The sequence below is a fragment of the Ixodes scapularis genome, unplaced genomic scaffold, assembly GCF_016920785.2.
Source record: "Ixodes scapularis isolate PalLabHiFi unplaced genomic scaffold, ASM1692078v2 PGA_scaffold2__306_contigs__length_199485367, whole genome shotgun sequence".
NCBI classification, from domain to species: Eukaryota; Metazoa; Arthropoda; class Arachnida; order Ixodida; family Ixodidae; genus Ixodes; species Ixodes scapularis.
The window spans coordinates 56,641,440-56,662,998 of NW_024609857.1; the positions used below are offsets into that span (position 1 = coordinate 56,641,440).

General features: G+C 44.3%; 1 pseudogene; it reads left to right on the forward strand.

Annotated features, from left to right (window-relative positions):
* The window catches only part of LOC120849831, a 396,720-nt pseudogene that overhangs the window by 1,199 nt on the left and 373,962 nt on the right, over positions 1–21,559 (forward strand).

Consider the following 21,559-nt stretch of genomic DNA (forward strand, 5'->3'; position numbering starts at 1 on the left):
ATCACAATTTCTGTGAAAGCAGTTACAGAAAAATTCCAGCACAGAAACTTTGTCAAGTCACAAGCTCTCTTCAACCTATAAAAAAAAACACAGGAAGAATAAACACAAAGATGACAAAAAACACAGACGAGTACGTCTGTGTGCTTTGTGTTTGTTCACTCTGTGTCTATTCGTTTTATAAGTCTCTACCAACACGCCCCCCTCGTTTTAACTCTAAAACCAATCCCAGAAAAAGCCCAGCACAGACAACCTATGTAAAATAACAAGTTCCGTTAAACCAGGCAAAGAAAAAAAAAAAACGAGGAAAGGTAATTACTGCAAAATTACAAGTTTCGCGAAACCAATTATTGCGAAAGTCCAAGAACCGCTATTCTTTTTGTTTTAGTTAAGTAATTTTGTGTTTACTTTCGCTTACATTCAAGGTATAAAATTTTGTGCTTTCATTTATCTGTTTCAATTATTAGATGCAATATTCGAAGATGGAACAGGGAATAGGCAAAATATGACCTAACAACTGATATATTGCCAGGCTACAATGCAACTAGGCATAAAAGCTACTGAAGCATGCCAGGGCAGCCCCCTGGCATGCTTCACTAGCTGGTCGTGAGCTCTAAAAATGTGCCGTGGGAGAGGCAACAGCCCGTACCTAGGAGGCCCGCGGTGCCGCGTCTAATGAACATAATAATCGACGAGTATACATATGCAAGATGACGACGAGATGGATTGTTGTTATTGCGGAGGATGTCAGTCGTATTTGAAGATGCCCACATTTCTTCAAGGCGGGTCACCAGCGTGGCCAAGGGAATCTGCAGCATACCGTTCTATCGGTGCACGGTTGCACAAAAGAGCCCCAGGAGCATAATGGTGCGTTTACTCACGGGGGTCGAAGCATCAGGCTCCAAGGGGGTAGCCCAGTGAAAGCAGAAAGCTGCCGCCTCCGGGGTACCGAGGCCCAGGGCTTAGATTGAGGCACCGCCGACGCCCGGTGTGGCATCCTCTCAACGTCGTCGTTGTCGTCGTGCTGCTGCGAGATTGATCGCTTCTATTTCACGCTTTGAATATCGTTTCCGATATTGTGACACCGAGGTCTGCTGATTGGTCAACGCTGTGTCGCACTTTTAGTTTACACTCTAACCGCGGGGGAAACATTCGGCGCAGGCGGCGGCGGCCTTTGCTCCGCCCATTGGCCAAACACTCCCAATATACGGCTCTGGCTCGCCAGTGACTGCTGCGCCGCTGCGTGAGGTTGCGGCAGGAGTACGAAGTTTGGCGTGGTGCCGGGAGCAAAAAGCTCTGCGAGGCGCGTGCTGAAATCACGTGTCCTCTAATCTTCATAGTTCTTGCTGTGGGTACCGGTCGCCCTCCTAACCCCACCTTCCTAACTATACATAATACATTAATTTGTTGTCACTTAAATGACTGTAACCTGATACGGGGCACCAAAACAAAAAGTAATCTGAATAAGTCGCATCTATTACAAAAAAGGCAGTACGTGCAATTTCAGGAACTCCATTCCTTCATCCCACTAAATCACTATTTAAATCCCTATATGTAAAAACCGTCGAGCAAATGTATGCTTACAAGCTTGTGTCAACGTATCACAGGGCTCTTCGGCACAATAATGTTCATTTTATTAAACTAGCCAACCTGAAACATCGCATCATATTACGCAACCTAAGACAAAATGAGCCCTGGATGATTCGCCCAACCCGTACAAATTACCTAAATCAGACGCTTCATTTCAAACTGTCCACCATGTTAAATAGTTTGTTAAGAAAGGGTCGCCATTTAGAATCACTATCAAATAGGGAATTAAAAGAACTTATTTTTCTACGCGGTTTTTGAATACTGCTGATAATTTTCGTTATGAGTAGGGTGTATTATTTCATGTACGATTGCTTTATTAGTCGAGTTTTTTTTTTCACTGGCCTGTGTATTTTTTGTCTATATGTTTGCAACAAATCTAGTATTGTATAAATCAGGCTTTTTCATTGGTTTGTACTCGTTTGTGTACACTGTGTAGTTGTAGTCCAAATTTTAGTTGTTAAATTGTGTTTTAAACTGTCGCGAACTGCACGGGGGCTGGGACCTTTGTCAAGCTGCTCTTTAGCAGGTTTTGTCCGAGTACCTGCTGTCATGTAAAATGTGACAACAAATAAACTTGATTTGGTTTGATTTGATAACGTCAGGCCAGGACATACCCGCGTCCCCACCTCCCGCTGCGCAGCCAGCAGTCCGGCTGGCGGTTTAGCAACGATGACACCTTTGCTATGGAGCCACATAACGCGTCGCAGCCAATGGGAATTTAGGTGCCGTTTCGCTCAGCCACTAGGAATTTAGTTGCCGTTTTTCGCTGCCACAGACGACGTCTACAGACAACGCCGGCTTCACTCTATGAGACAGCTAATGCTTTTGCATTAAAAAGTAACGCGTGACCACCATGCTCAGAGTGATGCAGTGTATATTTCCGCACGCGGCCTCGTCACAAAACTGGTCGACATATCCGTCGACTGGATTGAGAAGTTGGTTTAGGATGCTTTCTCCAGAAGGGGACTGAGCCAACTCAGCTACTTCCACAAGCCTGGAAAGCAGCCCTTGCTCCCGTGGACCCTGGCAGACGTGTTGGACAAGACGGCAGACGCCAAAGGAGACAACAAGGCGATTGTGTCGTGCCACCAGGGAATTACCAAGACATACACCGAGTACCGAAATGATGTTAGTACCATTTTCTGCCGCTTTGAGTTTTACTTTCGCAAACGGATCTTTGTATATCAACGGAGCGAAGGCGATAAGCAAAGACTCATACGCGAACAATCGATCGAAAATCGCACGGAGTTCGGAATGAGAGAGAATGATTGTAAGCTATCTTTGAGAACTCAGCAAATTTGCTGCGTGTAAATACAAGTTATCGTTTCGTTAAAGGAACTTTTTATTTATTTATTTATTGATATAACCCCCCAGCGCCCGTGAGGGCATTATAGTGGGGGAGGGGCAAATACAAGATGAACATGACGCCAAAGAACACTTAATTGCTTAAACAGTCAAAACTCAAAAGGTGACTTATCCGGAGCAATAAACATGAAAATAAAAACAAACGAAAACCCAAACCAGCGTAAAGCTAGACACTGCACTCGTGAATATATGCAGACAAAGCTGAAGTTTGTAGGAATAACAAGTTTTAAGAGTCTGACAATGCTTGATAAAATTGGGAGCTTACGTTTGTTGAGACAATCTCTTCAGGTAACTGGTTCCAGTTGAGTATTGTGCAAGGAAAAAATTAGTATTTGTAAATTACTGTTTTGCTGGTAAAAGGCCTAATTTTTCTGCTGTGATCCAGGCGCCGAGAGATGAAGTGAGGTGGAAGTAAATATTGCGTTTTGTCGATTCCACACTGACCGTAATATATGCTGTGAAGGAGTTTCAGGCGGAAGCATTTACGACGATTCAGTAGAGGCTGCCAATTAAGTTCACGTTTCATGGCTGTTACACTTTGACCACGCGAGTATGCATTAAGGACAAATCTGGCAGCTCTGTTTTGTATCAGTTCTATATTATTTATCAAGTACTGCTGGTAAGGATCCCAAACTTCTGAAGCGTACTCTAGAATGGGCCGAATATTTGTGAGATACAGAGTGTTTTTGACCTCTTGAGGAGAATTTTTGAAGTTACGTTTGATGAAGCCTAGCATCCGATTAGCTTTAGCAGTCATATACTCAATGTGAAAGCGCCATGACAAATCATGGGAAAAGTAAACGCCTAAATATTTTACTTGTAGTGACATGTTGATGGGAATGTAGTTAATCTGGTACATGCTGGTGATAGGGTTACGCTTTTTAGTTACACGGACAAAGTGACATTTGTTAACGTTCAAATCCATTCCTCAAGTGCTACACCAGTTTGCTATGCGGTCAAGGTCGGCCTGCAGAGTGATACAATCGTTGAGAGAACTTACTGCTCGGTAAATTATACTATCGTCAGCATACAGGCCTATACTAGAAACAACGTCTACAACAATATCATTGATAAATATTAAAAATAAAAGCGGCCCCAACACCGAGCCCTGGGGTACACCAGAAGTGACGGAAATAAAATCAGATGACTTGCCATTAATTAACACTGCTTGAGTCCTGCCACTTAGGTAATCTGTTAACCATCCAGGAACTTTACCATCTATTTTTGAGGACTTTATTTTATGCAGAATAAATTTATATGGCACGAGATCAAAAGCTTTCCGGAAATCAAGAAAAATAAATCTGTTTGAAGGCCTTTATCGTATGCGAATGCCAGGTCATGATAGAATTCCACTAGCTGAGTTTTGCATGACAAGCCTGGGCGGAACCCATGCTGGGATGGAGTGAAAAAATTATTTGACTGTAAATGTTGAGCAATACTTGTGTAGATCACATGTTTCATAAGTTTAAAAGACGTGCTTAGCAACGGTATGGGCCTGTAATTTTAAACTTTGTTTTTGGGGCCGCTTTTATGCACAGGCACAACATGAGCTTTCTTCCAGTCAGAAGGCAAAATACTATCTGATAGAGATCTGGTAAACAGGACGTGCAAGAACATAGCGAGTATACCCGCACATTCCCTAAAAATCCTGTTAGGAATGCCATCAGGACCTGGAGACTTATCAGGTTTAAGTGACCCCAGAAGTTTAACCAGTCCGTCAGAGTGAAATTCAATTTCCGGCATGTCACGCAACTGGTTTACTGCGTTAGGCAGAGCCAAGTGCACCGCAGTTATCGAGGGAGAAAAAACTGATTGGAAGTATCTACTAAAGCACGTAGCTTTTGCTTGGTCATCGTGTATGGTCTGTTCAAGTTCCTCAATTGATGGTATGCCAACCTGGTCCTCCTTGTTGCTTTTTACCAGTTTCCAGAATTCTTTAGGACTCCTTTTAAGACGATCACTTAAAGCGCCCTGAAAAACATTTTTAGCTATTTTGAGTTTCCTTTCGTAGAGTTTACTTAGGTCTCGTAACCGAGTAAGGGACGCGGCACTAGAAGTCCTGCGGAAAGTTAAGTATGCACGCTTCTTTTTCCTCAAAATTTGCCGTAACTCTTTATTTATCCAAGGTTTGTTTTTTGCTTTCTTGGAGAGATTAGCTTGTATGGGATGTAAGTGTCGATTAAGGCAGTAAGCTTAGTTTTAAAAATGTTCCACAGGGTTTCAACGTCCATCTCATAGCTGTGCATTTCAAAAATGGCAAAAAACTTTCTAAGTCAATGTGCAATAAATACTAAAGTGGTTAGTTTTTATTTTAATAATGAACTATTTTCATGTTAAAAATTTACTGCGATTTCCGCAGGTATTTTTCGCACAATTTTTTCCGGCCCAGACTGTATGGTACTCATTGCAAGTAGCCAAATTACGCGCAATAAATTACTTTTTGAAGTACTTTTATTATCATTTGGATACTTTTAACCAGCAAGCAATAACAAGAGTAATCTGGATACCTTTAGAAGTAATAAAACTGCACGGGAAGCTTGTCGGGTGGTCTTGTTGGTGGTTGGATGTGACCTTGCCCATCGTGTATATGTACTGAGGACGTGGTCTTTGTGTTTCCTGTGAACCCTATGACTCTCTTCTGTAGTCGGGTGTAAACTGTAGCGAACCTTCTGGCCGTATGCAATTGGAGGGAGGTGTGGACATGACGGGTTTAAAAAAAGTGTCCTCGATAAAATTTTTCTAGCTGTATTTGAGACGTCTTTTGTTTGTCCCCTCTTTGTAGCCTGCGTCTTGGGTTTTAGAAACGTTTACCTTTAACCAGTTCGCCTGCCTTATTACGTTATATTCTGACCGTTACTGGTATTCCCTCCCTCTTTTTTACGCCCCCTCTGTTTCTACAAGTTTCTTTGTAGAGAATCCTCAAAACAAACTTTCGGAGAGAAGGATGATTTACCAAATTGGTGGATTAAGAATATAAGTAGTCTAAAGTTCGGTACTCCTAATCCAGGAATGGACAGTATAAAAACTCATTTTCAAACCGGTAAAATCATCTATTGTTTTGAAAACATGAAGTAATCGGAAAAGTAACCCTTATTGTTTCAGGTAATGACATTACTTTTATTCTCAAGTAATCAAATTGAATAATATTTGAACCACAAGTAATTGTAATTGTAGTCATTTACTTTTCCTTTGAATAACGAGGAATACAGCAACACGGATTCATTGTCTTGGACGAACGTCGGTGATAACTCCTCCTTTATTAATCGTCCGATAAAGAGGTAACGGTGGTAGTCAGTCCTCGGGACAACTGACTCGGCTCTCCACAGACTGTCGTAATATATTCCGAGAGATAGGCCACCTAATATAGAAAGTTAATCGGTGTGCGATCAAAAGAATTTGGAAAAAAATATATTATCTTGAAATTATGTGAAAAGCCCAGCTTGTCAGTTGAGCAAGGGGCAATGAAGCAAGCATGATTGTCCTTCCCAGTTACCACTATAGCTATTTAACGCTATGTTAACCGCTGTCACCATTGGACAGGGCGCTGCACTTACTAGAAGTAAGCAATCTTTTGGGGAGTTTTTTATGTTTTTTTTTGTGCAAAATATTAAATGTTTCCAGAAATAGAGTGTGGTTCATCCTTTGGGGTTGGAGCATCTTTCGGAATAGTACGGTAATGTGAAGTATCCCGAAAGTTTTTATTACCAACAACCATTTTCCCAGGGGGATCCTATCAATGTTTTTTTATTTTATAAAAGAACAACACGAAATCCTATGATGGTGGTGTAGAATAATACAGATGACACTTGCGCGAGCGAGAGCGGTTCACAATTCAAGCTCAGAGTGGAGCGTAATCTGTATGCGCATAGCACATAACCTTGCATTCCTGTACTCCATTTACCGGCAAGGTGAGAGGTCGGAGGGAGCTCCGTATTTGTTGAACCGTGAACAGTCGGTTTGGCACAGCGTGATCACACTTTCTACGCGTACTATTGCGCCGAGAGTGGGGTCCGGCGTTATAAGGCAGACGTCTGATTGGTCAGGCGAGAACGAAACGTTCATTGCCCTGTCAGCTTAGCGGAGTCACAGACCTGAGTAGACACTTACTTCAACCGAAAGGGATAATGTGCGGGTGATGGTAGAGGCCAAGAGCAGCTTAGAATCGCGGATGCAACGCGGAGTGCAGTTATAGAGCTACTGCCAGCTTGCACGTGATACAGTGGAGCTAGGCGACACTCAAGTCCTGAAGCATGATCTCGGCCGCTGAGAAAAGCGAGCAATCGTTATACCTCCCCCTTCACTATAGCCCTATCGAAGGTATTCCCCGGACCGCATATTTGAGGTCGTTCTTTGCAGTGCATACTGAAAACACGCTCCATTTTATCTCCTGCCAAGAGCAGGTATCATGATTTTGTAGAATACAGTTTTTCTATGTTCAACGTGCATTCCGCCAATTCCAGACCGCTGTTCTTAGGAAAGGACATATGAGATATACTTCAAAGTATATGCTACAAACAACGACCTCAGGTATGACGTCCCGATGTCATAAGATGGGGTTAAGACAGAAACAGCCGAGAAATATCATGTACTTATGTCCATTGTTTTGAACACTCATTAGTCATTCATCGGTTTTAAACGTTACCGGGATTTTTTTCTCGTAGATGAATCAGTTTGCGGCGAGCTTGATGTCCCTCAATCTTCCTGTCGGGTCCATGATCGGCATCATGGCGCCGAACCTGTACGAATGGGGGGTGGTCCAGTTTGCGGCCGCCAAGGCGGGACTCGTTCTGGTAGGCCACCTTCTTTCCTAACATAACGGGGTAAAGGATTAAAACTTGGTGCTGTTTACTCTTTTTTCTTTTTATGCAGGTTAACGTCAACACAGCCTACCAGGCTCCCGAGCTTGAGCATTGTCTGAACCATGTGAGTCGATTGCCAATTTGTCGATATGCACAGACTTTTTTTCTTTTGTAAATTTGAACGAGGTTTTGTTCTAGAGCCTCTAAAAAACACGGTTGGCCTTTGGGTGTGTTCCAAGTACTTAGGTTGGGGCTCCAGACATAGGTGAAATAAGCACCACCATGTACCAGTCAAGGGACTGAATCACTCCGCGGAGCAACCAGGAAAGTATAGTACCATGACGAGTTGTGTGATGTCAGCGCAACATGTGCCTTGGTAGCGGACTGCGAGCGTGGAAGGAGATTCAATTTAATTCATTTTTATTTACTCCCATATTACAATATTCTTGTCCTCTTGTCCCCTACTGGCAGATCAACCAGACAGGGATAATAAAAACTTGTAAGAAAAGCAAAAAAAAAAAAAAAGTCCGTGATATATTGAAAACTTATTGGCAAGAAAATATTTTTGCAGTGCTTTTTTTCTTATTTACAGCGTCAATACGACGAGTTATTTTTAAACAGTATGGAATGAATAACAGCTAAGCTAGTACTCACAAAGGTGCAAAGCCTTTTAAGTTGAATAGACCATCCTTGTTTTATTTTTTTTAGTTGATTTTAGATAAATAACGCTTCGTTTTAGTTACAGAACAATGTAACAAGTTTTCTGCACGCTTTTGCGAACTGAGACTGTTTTCAAAATGTTCGAAACATAAAGCAGGTGTGTTTACAATAAAAATAAAAGATTAAATGTTATTACTTAAAACAATATTTCCAACCAGAAAAACAAAACAAACATGTACATGTTCAGAGCGTAACAAAGATTTTGTATTTACTCGGGCGTTTTTGTTTAGCAGTGTACTCTGGAAGGCTATACACTGGAAGCCTATGGAAGCGATGAAAGCGCGCAGGATAACTGTTTTGGTAAGGACGCGGTGTTACGAGTTCTGAGGTTCAAGAAAGAAACAGTTGTGTCATCCAACTTCTTAGTTAACTTTTGTTTTGTTTCTTCGCCTTGTCTAAGGCTGGTTTACCACATTCGCCCGAAAGCGACCGACAGCGCTTTGACTTCTTGCGTTCCACCGCGACGTGCTGCGCGGAGTTACAGCGAGGTGCCGCTAGTGGCACTTCAACGCTTCCGGTCCTGAACTAGACTCAAGGCTTTGCAGTATTGGCGAGTTCAAATCTATGAGCTATCTATGAAAAATAGCCGTTTATAACATTGTCAGGATAATGTTTTAGCTCATGGCGAAACAATGATAAGCAGAAAACTAGAAAGAAAGCACAGGCAAACCGTACATGATTTAGAGCTACATGAAATATGGCGCCAACGTGCTCTCTGGTCTAAAGCGCTAGATATCCTGACTAGGGTGTAAGATAGGCACGTGGGAAAAGAACCACTGAAGCCTGCCGCAGCGTCGCGACCGGATTGTGTCCTCCTGGCGGCTTCCCCTTGGAAGGTACCTTACGATAGACAGCCTGGCGGCATACGGAAGGCGATGGACACGGGTTCGTACGGAACTCTGCGAGAGAATGCAACGTGTCAGCGATATTCTTACTTGAATGTAGAATTTACTGAATCCTGCTGAAATAAGATTAACACACGTTTATCGGTCGGCATTTTTTTTTTTTTTTTTACCAGATGCATTTTTTAAACCGCGTGAGCGGCTGACATTTTTAAGTTGTCTGCGGAACGACTGACGTGCCCTTTTCTTTTCGTCTTTTTGTTTTTAATTTTTTTTTTGTTTTAGTACGGTATTGGAGCATACGAATTTGGCGGTACCAGAGGAAATTGGCATTTCTCGCAGTGTTTTGGACCGAAGAAAGAAAAATCGGTGATATTTAACGCGCGCGATGTTGAGTTCGGGTTACTCTGTCGTGGTGTGCACAGTGTGACGCAGGGGCGGATCCAGACCTCCATTTTAGGGGGGGGGGGGCGGTCCCTCGGTGTAAAACGGCGGGGGGGGGGGGGGGGGGGGAGTGTTTATATTTTTTGTGGAGTTATCGTTTTTACTAAACTCTGATAACATAATATAGATCTTGAGAGCTTTTGTATCGGTTTACCTGTCGGGGATGAACTCTTTGAATTAAATCCTTTCGGGCGACCACGCTAGAGGCAAGTATTTAGAAAATTGTGGTGGCACTATCCTTTCTGAAACTTGGGTTTCAGACCGACACTACGTGAGCAGTCGATGTAGGGCAGCTTAAAGACATTGCCTTGGCAGACATTCTGGTTGGAGCTAGTGCTCAACTGCTGTGGCAACGGGAAGAGCGGCTTAAATCAATGGAGCGAGTACGTTGCAAACAAGCGACAAAATTGGCCCGGCGGCTTCGACGCTGCTCGCGGCGTTAAAACAGTGTTGACGCAGCGAGCGAAACGAACGCTGTCAGGCAAGTTCGTCGGTTGTTCGCCGTATATTTGGAATGTCCAGAGCGCAGCACATGCGGCATTGCCAACCCAAACTCGTGTTTTCAGGTGTTCTGGAAGCAACTCGAGAGAACGAAAGCGAATAATTGTTGAATATGTTTGAAAGCATGTTGCAGTTCGGAAACTATAACTTTTAAACTTAGACAAGACCTTAAACCAGCAATGGATCCTTCCAAATTATATTCAATTGCAATTCGTCTGGATATTTTCTGTATGAAAGGAACACTTGTTTCTGGGTAGTTAGCTCATTCGTCAGGGTCGAGAGGACAGGGGCAGAGATATGATGGGGCAGGGATGGGCAAAATGCATGCAAATATGTATCGAAATACAATACAAAATACTTCGTCAAAAATGTATTTAATTACAAATCTAACTACATTTCCAAAAAAGCATTTAAATACAAGATACAAATACAACCAAATGTATTTGGTCTCCTCCAAATACTTTTCCGAACACATTCCTCAAAATTTGCGTCAGTGACTTCAGGGCACCTGCAATGGGTTTTTGGGTATCTCGTATTAATTTTGCATCGCACACTCGGGATTTAGTGTGCGAGGCTCTCGTAACGTAATAGAAATATAATCGCAAAAAAAAAATGTAATCAGCTTGGACGTAATAGGTGAAAAAAGTACAAAGCTTCAAGCAGCTTTTTTTGTCGATTACATTTTGGCATTAGATCAACAAAGAACCGAGACGACCAAGACGCGCAGCGCTAGCTAGAAAATTTTTTATTGTTCCAACTCGCGCCAGTTACGAAAATCTGGACGACCCGCATATAGTGTTCCAGGCAAAAATATGGATGAAAATCAGGCTGGAAAGCATCACAATTTGCCACAGGCACTTATTTAGCAAGTCTGCCTGTGAACGTCGATTTTGTCACTATTCTTGCCCTCGACTAGCACCGTAATCACAGTCACTAAACGCTTGTGCTCGATTGAGAGACACTGCATTCGGGGCAGAACGTAGTTTTCTTCCTGCTCTGGACAGTGACAATAAATTTGAGGGATGTATTTTCGCCCACAAAATTGTATTTAATTACAATTGTATTTGAAATACCCACGTTTTAGTATTTAAATACACACGTAAAATACATTACCCAATTTGTAATTAAATACAAATGCAAAATACACAAAGTATTTGAAATACGTATTTCAAAAACTTGTATTTGAAATACTGCCCATCCCTGTGATGGGGCAGAGTGGTTGTCCGGTCGGCGAATCTCAACTGGGCTAAAGGCCGATCACGACTGCAGCATGGATGGTTGGGAGCCGGTGTTCACTCGAACTGGCACAGGCACTGTCTATTTAATTTTGAAAGGGCTCGTTTTCCCCAAGTCCCTAGGTAGGGAATTCGAAGCCGCAGTTGCAAACCAGCAAGCCCCGCCTCTGTTCCGTTCGACACACACATATTCGCTCCTGCAAAGCCGCGCGAAAGCTCTGCCGTCAATCCACAGAAGTCGGGTTTAACTCGTAAAGTAAAGACGGCGCCAAGGGGAGACAAGGGGTAGCGGGCGCCTTTCCTAAAATATGTCCCGCCACCCTAAGTTGAAACGGCATTGCATACAAATAAATGCCAACGGCGTCGGCTTGAGGACCCCGTGTAAGCGGCCTCCAGCCTTTAGAGTGCTCGTACCGTTTATCTTTCTTTTATTAGCTTCCCGCCACGAGAAGTCGTACCGCAGGCAGTATGAAGCCCATTAGAGGAAACATCTCCCCCTTCTGGCGCTCGTCGGCTTCTTTCTGTATTCCGCGCTGCGGCGCTGATCCTCAGTGAGGGATGGAGACGAGGACGAAAGCGGGCTTATGTTTAAGCCAGGGTCGTGGGGAAGTTCGGAGCGTCTTCAGGAGAAGCTCAGACCCAGACTACACTGTACCCAGAGCATTTGCTTCCTCTCTCAGTTGAGAAGAAAAGCAATTGGTCACCTGGTTGTACAAGCTGCATCCTGCGTCGATTGCTTACGTTTTTTCTTCGAGCTGACGAAGAACCCCGGAAGGGGGGGGGGGGGGGGTGTGCCTGGCGAGGTGTTGGGGGGGGGAGGGGGGCGATCGCCCCCACCGCCCCCGCCCCCTTGGATCCGCCACTGGTGTGACGGCAGTGTAGTGCGAGGCGTACCGCTGACTTGAAATCATGTCGAACTGAAACATGCCTTGTTTGCACGTAAACAGGGGAAACCTACGCTAGATCACCGAACACATCTGGACTTCTGCAGACGGAGCAGAACGACGCCATCGACTCATTCGAGACACGCCTCAGATGACTTTTCAGCTCGCCTTCATTTTGTCGCTCTGCGCGTCCCCTTCATGTTTTTTTTTTTTTTTTTTTTAACTTGTATCGGGCAAAACAGAACCTATATATTAAACATATTATTAATTCGCTCTATTAAACTTGCGTGGGGGTCATGCACAGTTTACGAAATAAATTGCCGGTGGCCCGCGTTGCATGCAAAATTAATCAGAATATTTTGTTTTTTGTTTGTTTCTTTGCGTGACGTCATGTACGCGGAGTGCCACGAACCTTCGTAAAGCAGAGACACAATCGGCTCGTCCAATCGGTTCTCGTTTCCCTACCTGCCTATCTTACACCCTGATCATGACTTATTGAAGTACCGCCATCGTTTGATCGTGCCGAGGGCGCTCTCTTTGAATGCCGGCGACGCGTCGCCATTTTTGGCTCATAACGTATCCCACATCCTGACGCGCACGCTTTTATCGGTCTGCTGTACTGCCGGTGACGCGCCGCCGTTTGTGAACACGCTCCTATACGTCAAACAAGTTCGTCTGATCATTGCACAAGGCATGCGATGATGTCAGAACGTCGAGTTCTTATTGGCCAATGGACCTTTTCCGAGAAGCGTTCTGCGCACGCGCGAGCACCCGATGCCAAGTGGCAGAAGTCGGAACGAAAAATCGAGGAAATTCGGAAGGAGTTTGTATATCAGCGAGTAGAACACGTAACTGCAGCATATATTTAATTGTGTTACACAAAAAAAGAACGTCGACGGAAAGGAAAACACGACGTTTGGGTGGACGCCACGGATGCCCCTCTTTAAAGTCGCGTTGGGCAGGCGCCGCTGCTCAGAGAGCGAAGAAACTGGTAGCGTAGCTACCATTATCGATTGGTGGCGCAGGTAGCTCACTTCCTCGATTTTTAGCTCGTGCAGTCACCGATTGGTGCGGTCAGTATGTAGAAAAGGTCCATTGAAAAACATAGTGGGTAGTCCTCAAGGCGTCTAGCATTGAGATCAACGTTATTAGATTAGCTCAGTTACGGAACTGCTCAGAGGCGCCGCATGCACTAACAGTACCCCCCCCCCCCCCCCCCCTCACCACGACTCGCCAAGCGTCGCTCGACACGCCGCCAAACGGCTGCTTTGGTAACTGAATCAGGATACGTATGTTTCAACGTTACTAGAAACGTAAAAAACAACGAAAAAAAACTATATTTGTAGTAACTTTTATTGGAGTTTAGTACAAAATGGGGGCACGTGATGTTTTCTAAAATCTTTAGTTTGCAAGGTTTTGCAGTACAATTAATAATGTTTTCATACAACCATGCCTCAGCGGCGATTTCAGGTAGCGCGTCCCGACCTACGCTCATCTTACCTCCGGGTCGAATTCGCGGCGCGTCCGCTGGGGACACGGGGGTGGCATCCCTGTGACCCTTTCCACTGTATTTGTTTCGGCTCCGAAATGGCCGATTGAAGCCAAAATAGGTGTTACGTGCAGTTCCTTGAGTGACCCCTGCAGGATAAATGGCGGTGTTGGGATCGCTATTTGGCGCTTCAGCTGGGCCCTTTGGAACGCATAGTTATGAAACGAAAATATAGATGGCGCTCCGAACGACGCTTGGGGATGAAAGTGAGTGAGGGGGGTACCCCCCTCCGCGGGAGTTGTACAACTGAGGTAATCTAATAACGTTGATTGAGGTCTACCCACTATCCTTTCAATCAAAGCCAATCAAAGCTCGGCGTCGTTCTGACGTCACCGCAGTTCCTGCCAACGTTATTACATACCTACGGAACTGCTCATATACCCTGCTCGCACGAGCAGTAACCCCCCTCATTCACTACGACTCGCCTCCCGTCATTCGACGCGCCGGACGGCTGCTACGGTAACTGTACAGTATTATTTGGAATAGGTTCGTTTCTATGCGCAGCGTCTAGATGGCGTTCCATCGTGCTCTGTGGAACACACAGTTTCTAAACGAAAATCTAGATGGCGCTTCACACGACGGGAGGCGGACTGAAGGGAGTGAAGGGGGGGGGGGGGGGGGGGGAATCCTACCCTAATCAGCGGGAGTTCCACAACTTAGGTAATGAACTTGGTTTTTGCGCAAGAAATAGTGTGTCGCCGCGGCGCCGCCCCGCGGCGACACACTACAGGGTTTCACAAAAGAAAATTTACAGGCACTTTTTTTTACCGCAAAAATAAACTAGGCATCGCCGAACGCTCATTCTCCGCTCAAAGGTAGAGCCAGAGGTTTCAACCAGATGCCAAAGTTTCAGCCCGATCCGATACCTTATTCACAGTTATAAGTGATTTTCTGAAAAGTTCAATGGGAAAAATGGAGCTCATTTTTGCCGGTTTTCGGTTTCTGGCGCCCATAGGGCCCCATGTATTCAAAAACTCCGTCGGCCGCCATTTTCCCATTGAACTTTTCAGAAAATCACTTATAACTTTTGAATAAGGTATCGGATCGGGCTGAAACTTTGGCATCTGGTTGTGACCTCTAGCGCTACCTTTGGGCGGAGAATAAGCGCTCGGCGATGCCTAGTTTAGTTTTGCGGTAAAAAAAAAATCCCTGTAAATTTTCTTTTGTGACACCCTGTACATTAGCGACGACGCTCCGCAATATGTGGCTTAAAGGTGCCTTGAGGAAGCTTCTGAGATCGCCCAAATATGGTGATAACTCATCTGTTGGCTCTCCGCATCCTATAAATGTCTGAATCATAACAATGTGCGGCCGATATCGCTATTAAAAAAAGCAATCAAAAATCGCAACACACCGAGGTCTTCTCTGGCAATGGGAAGAGCATGTTCCGAAATCACGACCACTGTCAGCAATAGATGTTTTCCGTTTCCTTTTGTTCTCGGTCAGATGGCTTTAGTATCTGACACGCGGGAAGAAAAAATAATGAGACATTTCAACCTATAGTCTGTTACAAGTCAAGAAGGTAGAAGAAGCTCCTCCCAGAAGCGTGATAAGGCCGTTTCGTATCCTTCCGCAGTCAAAAGAAGAGTTCACTGGAAACGCTCCTTGTTCCGCTTCAATGAATAGATAATGGCTACAGAGTGATGCCAACTGGTATCGGACCCACACCTTTTAAGAAAGCGACCTTTGTATTCATCGGAGAGGGAACCGAGCCCCTGAACGTGGGCTTTGTATCCATCGGAGGGGGAACCTAACCCCCAAATGTCGCATTTGTTTCCATCGGAGGGAGAAAACTCTAATCTCCCTCTCGTGACTTCCACAGCGCTAAGTAAAAGTCAAAAGATAAAGCAAATATTTACAGGAAGACAAAACCCTCTCCCGTGTTGGCCACGACGTCATGGAAATGATGGGATGCTATTGGATGCAGAAGTGGCGGAGGGATATATGAATCCCTTTGAGGGGCATTTGCCGCTACCTTCTTGACCTGTAACTTACTATAGAATATGCGATAAAATATATGGTTGAGACAAAAGAATAATGTAAGAAAATCACGCATTTTTTGTGAACACCTTCCAACGACGTAGCAAGATCAAACGATAGTTTTAACACATACCACATATGACGACATTCAAGATGCGTGGAAAAGGTGTGTAGCAAGCAAAGGATCCTCATGGCTTCGACCGGAAGAACCACGGAGTGATATCTCGATTGCTCGCGGCTCGTTGCCCGTACAGCCCGGACTACGACTCGATCCAGCGAGCCCGCGGAAGACAAAAAAAAAAAAACAACAACAACAACAACAAAAAAACCTATATATATACATGTATATATATCTATAATGCGCTATTTTTGAGACGAATAATGCGGTATTATGTTCCCTCTCCGCAAAAAAAAAAATTGCAATTTCTCGACTTGTCTTATTTGGTCTTACCATCTACAAAATCATACAGTTTTTAATAAACAGCGTTTGCAAGCTCAACGAAATGTCGCGTTATCATTGGTCACATGTCGCCCTTGCTTCCATAACAATGCTCCTCCCTCCCTCCCACCCATCGCCGGAGATTACCTCTGTGTGTTCGATCTTTGATTGTTTATTTTTTTAGTATTTAATAGGAAAATCGGCCGGACATCGTTATGCTTTATGAATTGGGTGCTTAGAGACCGCAGAGTGAGTAATCGCCATATGTAGATGATCGCAGAAACCTTCTCAGGGCACCTTTAAGTTCGTCCCAGCAGGTACGGGCAGTACTTGAGAACTTGATAACAAAAACATCCGGCGCTTTAATTTCGTCCTAAACACCTACGAGAGCTCGTTGCGCAGTTGATTCCAACCAAACGCCGGTGTGGGAACTAACCTCTAGGATTTTAAACGATGTCAAATCTAGTCAAAACTTGTCCTCATGGACAAGGTGGTAAAAACTAGAATGAATCGATCGCACATGTTCTTTGGAGTTGAGCATGGCTGAACAAACTTCGCATGTTTTGTGCAGACTGAGTGCGAGGCAATCATACTGTCCGAAAAGTTTGCGAGGCAAGATTACTATCAGACGCTGCTCGAGATAGCGCCGGACTTGGAGAGATCTGCGCCGGGTGAACTTAAAGGCCCCAGGTGATTATAGTTACACCGGCTTATCACGCCGATAAAAGTCGGTGCTACCCACCCGCCAAATAATGTCGATGTCTTCACGTTTCTTTCTATAGACTACCATTTTTAAGGCACGTGATTCTAATCAGCGATTCTCCAAAACCGTAAGTATACTTACCAATCCTTTTTTTTACGCAATCAGCAACACAGATTGGGCGTAAGTGTTTAGACAGCATAAACCTGGTTTCATATTAAATACCAACACTAGTTCACGCTGTAGGTGAGAAAGTCAGTCACCGCGGTGCAATGCTAGCCAATACGATGCCGGTACGATGACGGCACGATGCTACAAAAAGGAACACAAATTAGGCATGAGCGTCTCGACAGCTGGAAACTTGTCTAGCATGTTGTATCAACACTGGCTCACGTTATAGATGAGGAATTCAGCCACTGCAGATTGACTGCTAACCGGGAACGAAGGTACGATGCCGGTACAATACGCATTCTCATCAAGACGGACGGTAATGGGAATTCAATATTGTCATTACCCGGATTACTGTAATTTTTCAGAAACTCTCCGAAAAGTATGCACGTATATCTTGAAAGTTTCAGCATGTATAATTATTTTAAAATTAAGTAAAGTTAAAACTGAACGTTGTTTTTATATGGGCCTATTTCATTTGTACGAAAAAATAAATGCAGCTGAGGCGAGTTGGGAGTCTATATTGTGAAACAGATGGCGTTGACAAATAACAAGGACAATTTGGTTATTATATCTCTTCGTTATATTTTGTGGCTTATAACGGTAAACGAATAATAGATAAACAAAAATGCCTTTCCACATCATTGACTTTGGAACTACTGGTTTTCGGGGTGCAGCCCAGAATACGAGCAAACCGACTTTTGTTCGCGGCACACTGTGTGTGTATGTGTTTTTTTTTTCAACGCTGCTTTCCTGCGCTACTAGTATTCTTTTATTTCAAGAACCACGCTGTCTGACGTAGCTTTTGAGGAAACAAGTTGTTTACATGTATATGAAACGACCTGGTCTCGTAAAATACATACTCTGGTTCCTAGACGGTTACCCTTCGCGGGTTTCGCCATTACTCCTCTCGCAATAAATCTTTGGCTACCTAATATGCGTTGTTGCAAAGTTAGTGACTTTGCATAATCAGCCTATTGTATTTCCGTTAGAACGCGGTAGGCAGGTTAGAAAAGAGGAGTTCGTGTACCTCAAAGCATGAACAACGCAAAAGAAATGTTTCACGTGCTATAGAAGTTGGCACCTCAAATGCCAAGTTCAAGCTTATAATCGAATCCTTTTTTCCCCCTTTCCTTTCTCGTAACCGGTCTTGTAGCTACATTTTTGCGTTGCTGCGTAATTTGAACAATCTCCAGTAAAGTGACCGACTAATACGCGTTTTGAGTCCTCTTCATCTTCAACCTCAGCAGTGATGGCAGCATGAACTAAACCGCGAGCGGAACTCGGAAATCTAATGGATCTGTTTTCTGTAGAGGTGGACGTACGTCGAGTGCGCGTTGCTCTACTAGAGCAATATACACGGTTTTTATAAAATACGCTTAACCACAACGCCGCCCCCCTCCCCCGATGCAGTCGCTCGCCTAAAGAAACGGTGCCGCTATTATTTTTTCTTTAAGCTAATACCAATTAGATCGAGTCCCTTACGTTTGTGACCTGTGAAACCCGCGTTTATAGTTTTTCTCATTCCCACGTAATAGTAGTCGATTCGCTTTTAGCGTTGCTTGATTGGATAAAAAGTGCGTATCGTCCGCTGTAGACGCACTTTAAGTGAAACGGAGTTTAACGCTTCCTTTTCTTCTCCTCGCCACTCCTCCGCGTAGGAACGCTTGCTGCGCAGAAGGGAACTTCGTATTACTGCTATCGCAACTTCCTTGTTTTTGGCGAAATGTCTGAGACGGGACATCTTATGGCGACCCCACTAACAAAGGTGTTCCGTCCCCCGATGAAGACGTTCTAGAGTTAAAGAAAAGGATCTTCGAGTATTCGAAATGTCTGCTATCAATGTTTCTCTAAGGCTTGTCAAGCTGGACTGAGTCATTATTATTATTGATGCCGTTTCCAAACACAAAGGGGGGGTTATTCATGACATGCTCGTTCTCCCGAGGCGATGTTCGCAGGCAGTGTCTGTTTTGAAATATTGAGCATCGTTGTTTCTTATGGAGTCGGAGTCTCGCCGTGTGAAACAATTGTTGTGAGCGGCCATGTTTTGATCGATGGGGACATTGAAATACGCGCTCTTAGCTAAATTTATTTGCTGTTTTAGCTTTCACTTTCCATAGGTGCCCCCTGTAAGGTGATTTTATTTGTTCATATTTCGCAGCGGCACAGTGACGTTCGACGACCTCATGAAATCTGCCACGAGCGCAGACCACGCCGCCATGCAATCCATCTCATCGAAGTTGCAGTTAGACGCAGCGGTGAACGTGCAGTTTACGTCCGTAAGCACTTGGTTGTTTAATTTGTCATTATTAACAAACCTCAGGCTCATTCCTCTGAGCGATGACTTTTTCTGTTTTCTCTGTTTTAGTCTCTTGCATGATGGCAGTAAGTGTCCTGACAAAAGTTTTTAACTGTCTTCACAAGCCTCGCATATGCACACAAATGGCACATCTCGTTGTCAAGTGAGGATGACATCGTGTATATGTCTTTTAGTTATGTTATTTTTCTGTATCTCACGCCAAAGCGTGTCTCGCGGCTCCATAGCCATGTAGATGCTAATAATTCGCATACAGTTCCTTAGGGTTCACTGTTTGGTTTATTAATCCAGAGACCCTTCACGAAACAAATTTGTGTAAAGTAATGACGTCTGGGCAGTCTTTCCGCCTAATTATTCGTAAGTTTTTCAGGTTTTTCTTTTTCACAAACTGCATGCACTCTGGCATCTTTTATTGCCAGAGCGTGTAGCTCTATGGCTAGCGCTTTTAAACTATTTTAGAGCTAAAAGTGTGTTGTTCCTTTGCTTCGGCGCACATTAGTTGTGACACTTGACGTGAGCAAGGATAAGTCTACATTGAAATAGGCAGTCATTCATTGCAGTGCGAATGTACCGCAAAACCCGAAATCGAGAAGGCCTCAGTTCTTTTCCTCCATTAAAAGCACGCGTGGCACTCGTCTGAGGTAAATCTTCTCGGCTTTGGGTGTCAAAGATCCAGGCCCCCTATTACCAGGTATTGTTCCTGGTTCACACTTCCAAAAATTGCTTCTGCGGCGGTAGAAGACACGACGAGTCTTCATGCTGCGGCGTCTCAGTTTTCCAAATACGAGTTCTTCCAGCTCACACGCGTCATTCATAAGTCTGCGCTGCGTCGTACGTCTTTCGACAACTGCACAATACAGGGGAATTTGAACGTCAAAACCGTTTGATTCTGAAGCACAAGTAAGCGCCGTCAAAAACAGTATCTCGCCCGTGCGGTGTTTGAAAGCCTGCTCTCGCAAGCTTCCTCTTGCATTCAACGTTTTACTACTAAATGAAAAAAAAAAAATGCAGCCAACACCCTGCAGTGATAGGATAGTGTCATGTGTTATGGTTGGCGATACGATCGGTAACAAAACAGCTAGCAAACGGGGGACAAATCGTGTGTATACGCACAGCCTCTGCGCTCATTATGTTATGCAGATATTCCTTGTGGACGCCGTCTTCGCTGCAAGCCGCTTATTGGAAAGGGTCGGATCATATTTTGAGTCTCGATGAGTATTTCTGCCGCCACAGCGAGAGCTGCGAGGGTACGACATTTGTACAACTTGAAAACTCCGGTAACTCCAGCGGCAAATTCGGCACCTCGGGCGACTCGGCAGAGCTGTGACGCAAGCAAGCGTCATTTCCTCCGTGTGTTCCGATCGGCTGCTGAGGCGCGGATATTTTTTTTTTCGCGGATGAGAGTTGGTTTTAAAATACTTGCTCTAGCGGCCGAATATTTCGGCGGCGGCGAGCTGATTTTGCAACCCGGGGTAATATTTTGCGCGGATCCACCCGCAAAACCGCAACTTTGAACAAACGTTACAGCCGATGTGAGGATCAGTAAAGTGCATCAAAAGTATTAGACTCCAAGAATACACTATACAATAAAATACAATACAACTTTACGCAGCATGAAGCGCACTCTGTGGATACAGACAAACAAATAATTTGGTAAGGTGTGCCGGAGCTTGCGTTATTTATATGCTGTAGGCCGCAGAGAAATACATTTTTTTTTTGTAACCGAGCTAAAAATGTGCAGCTTGGGAGCAATGGAAAGGTCTATGATTTTATTCACAAGCGCACTGAGAATACGACAAAGACTAGCCATGCTTGATGAAGCATATAGATTAAGAACTAGCTGCGAATTATTCTACGCAAGTGTAGCAAGTAGGACAGATAGTTTGTATCAATTATGTTATCACTTGGAATATATAGCCTGCACGCTTTTGGAAGTCTTCGAACGCCTTTTTTAAGAGCATATTCTTACAATGCCTTTCTGGGTGCCCCCCCCCCCTCCTTACTCACACACACACACACAAATGTTCGA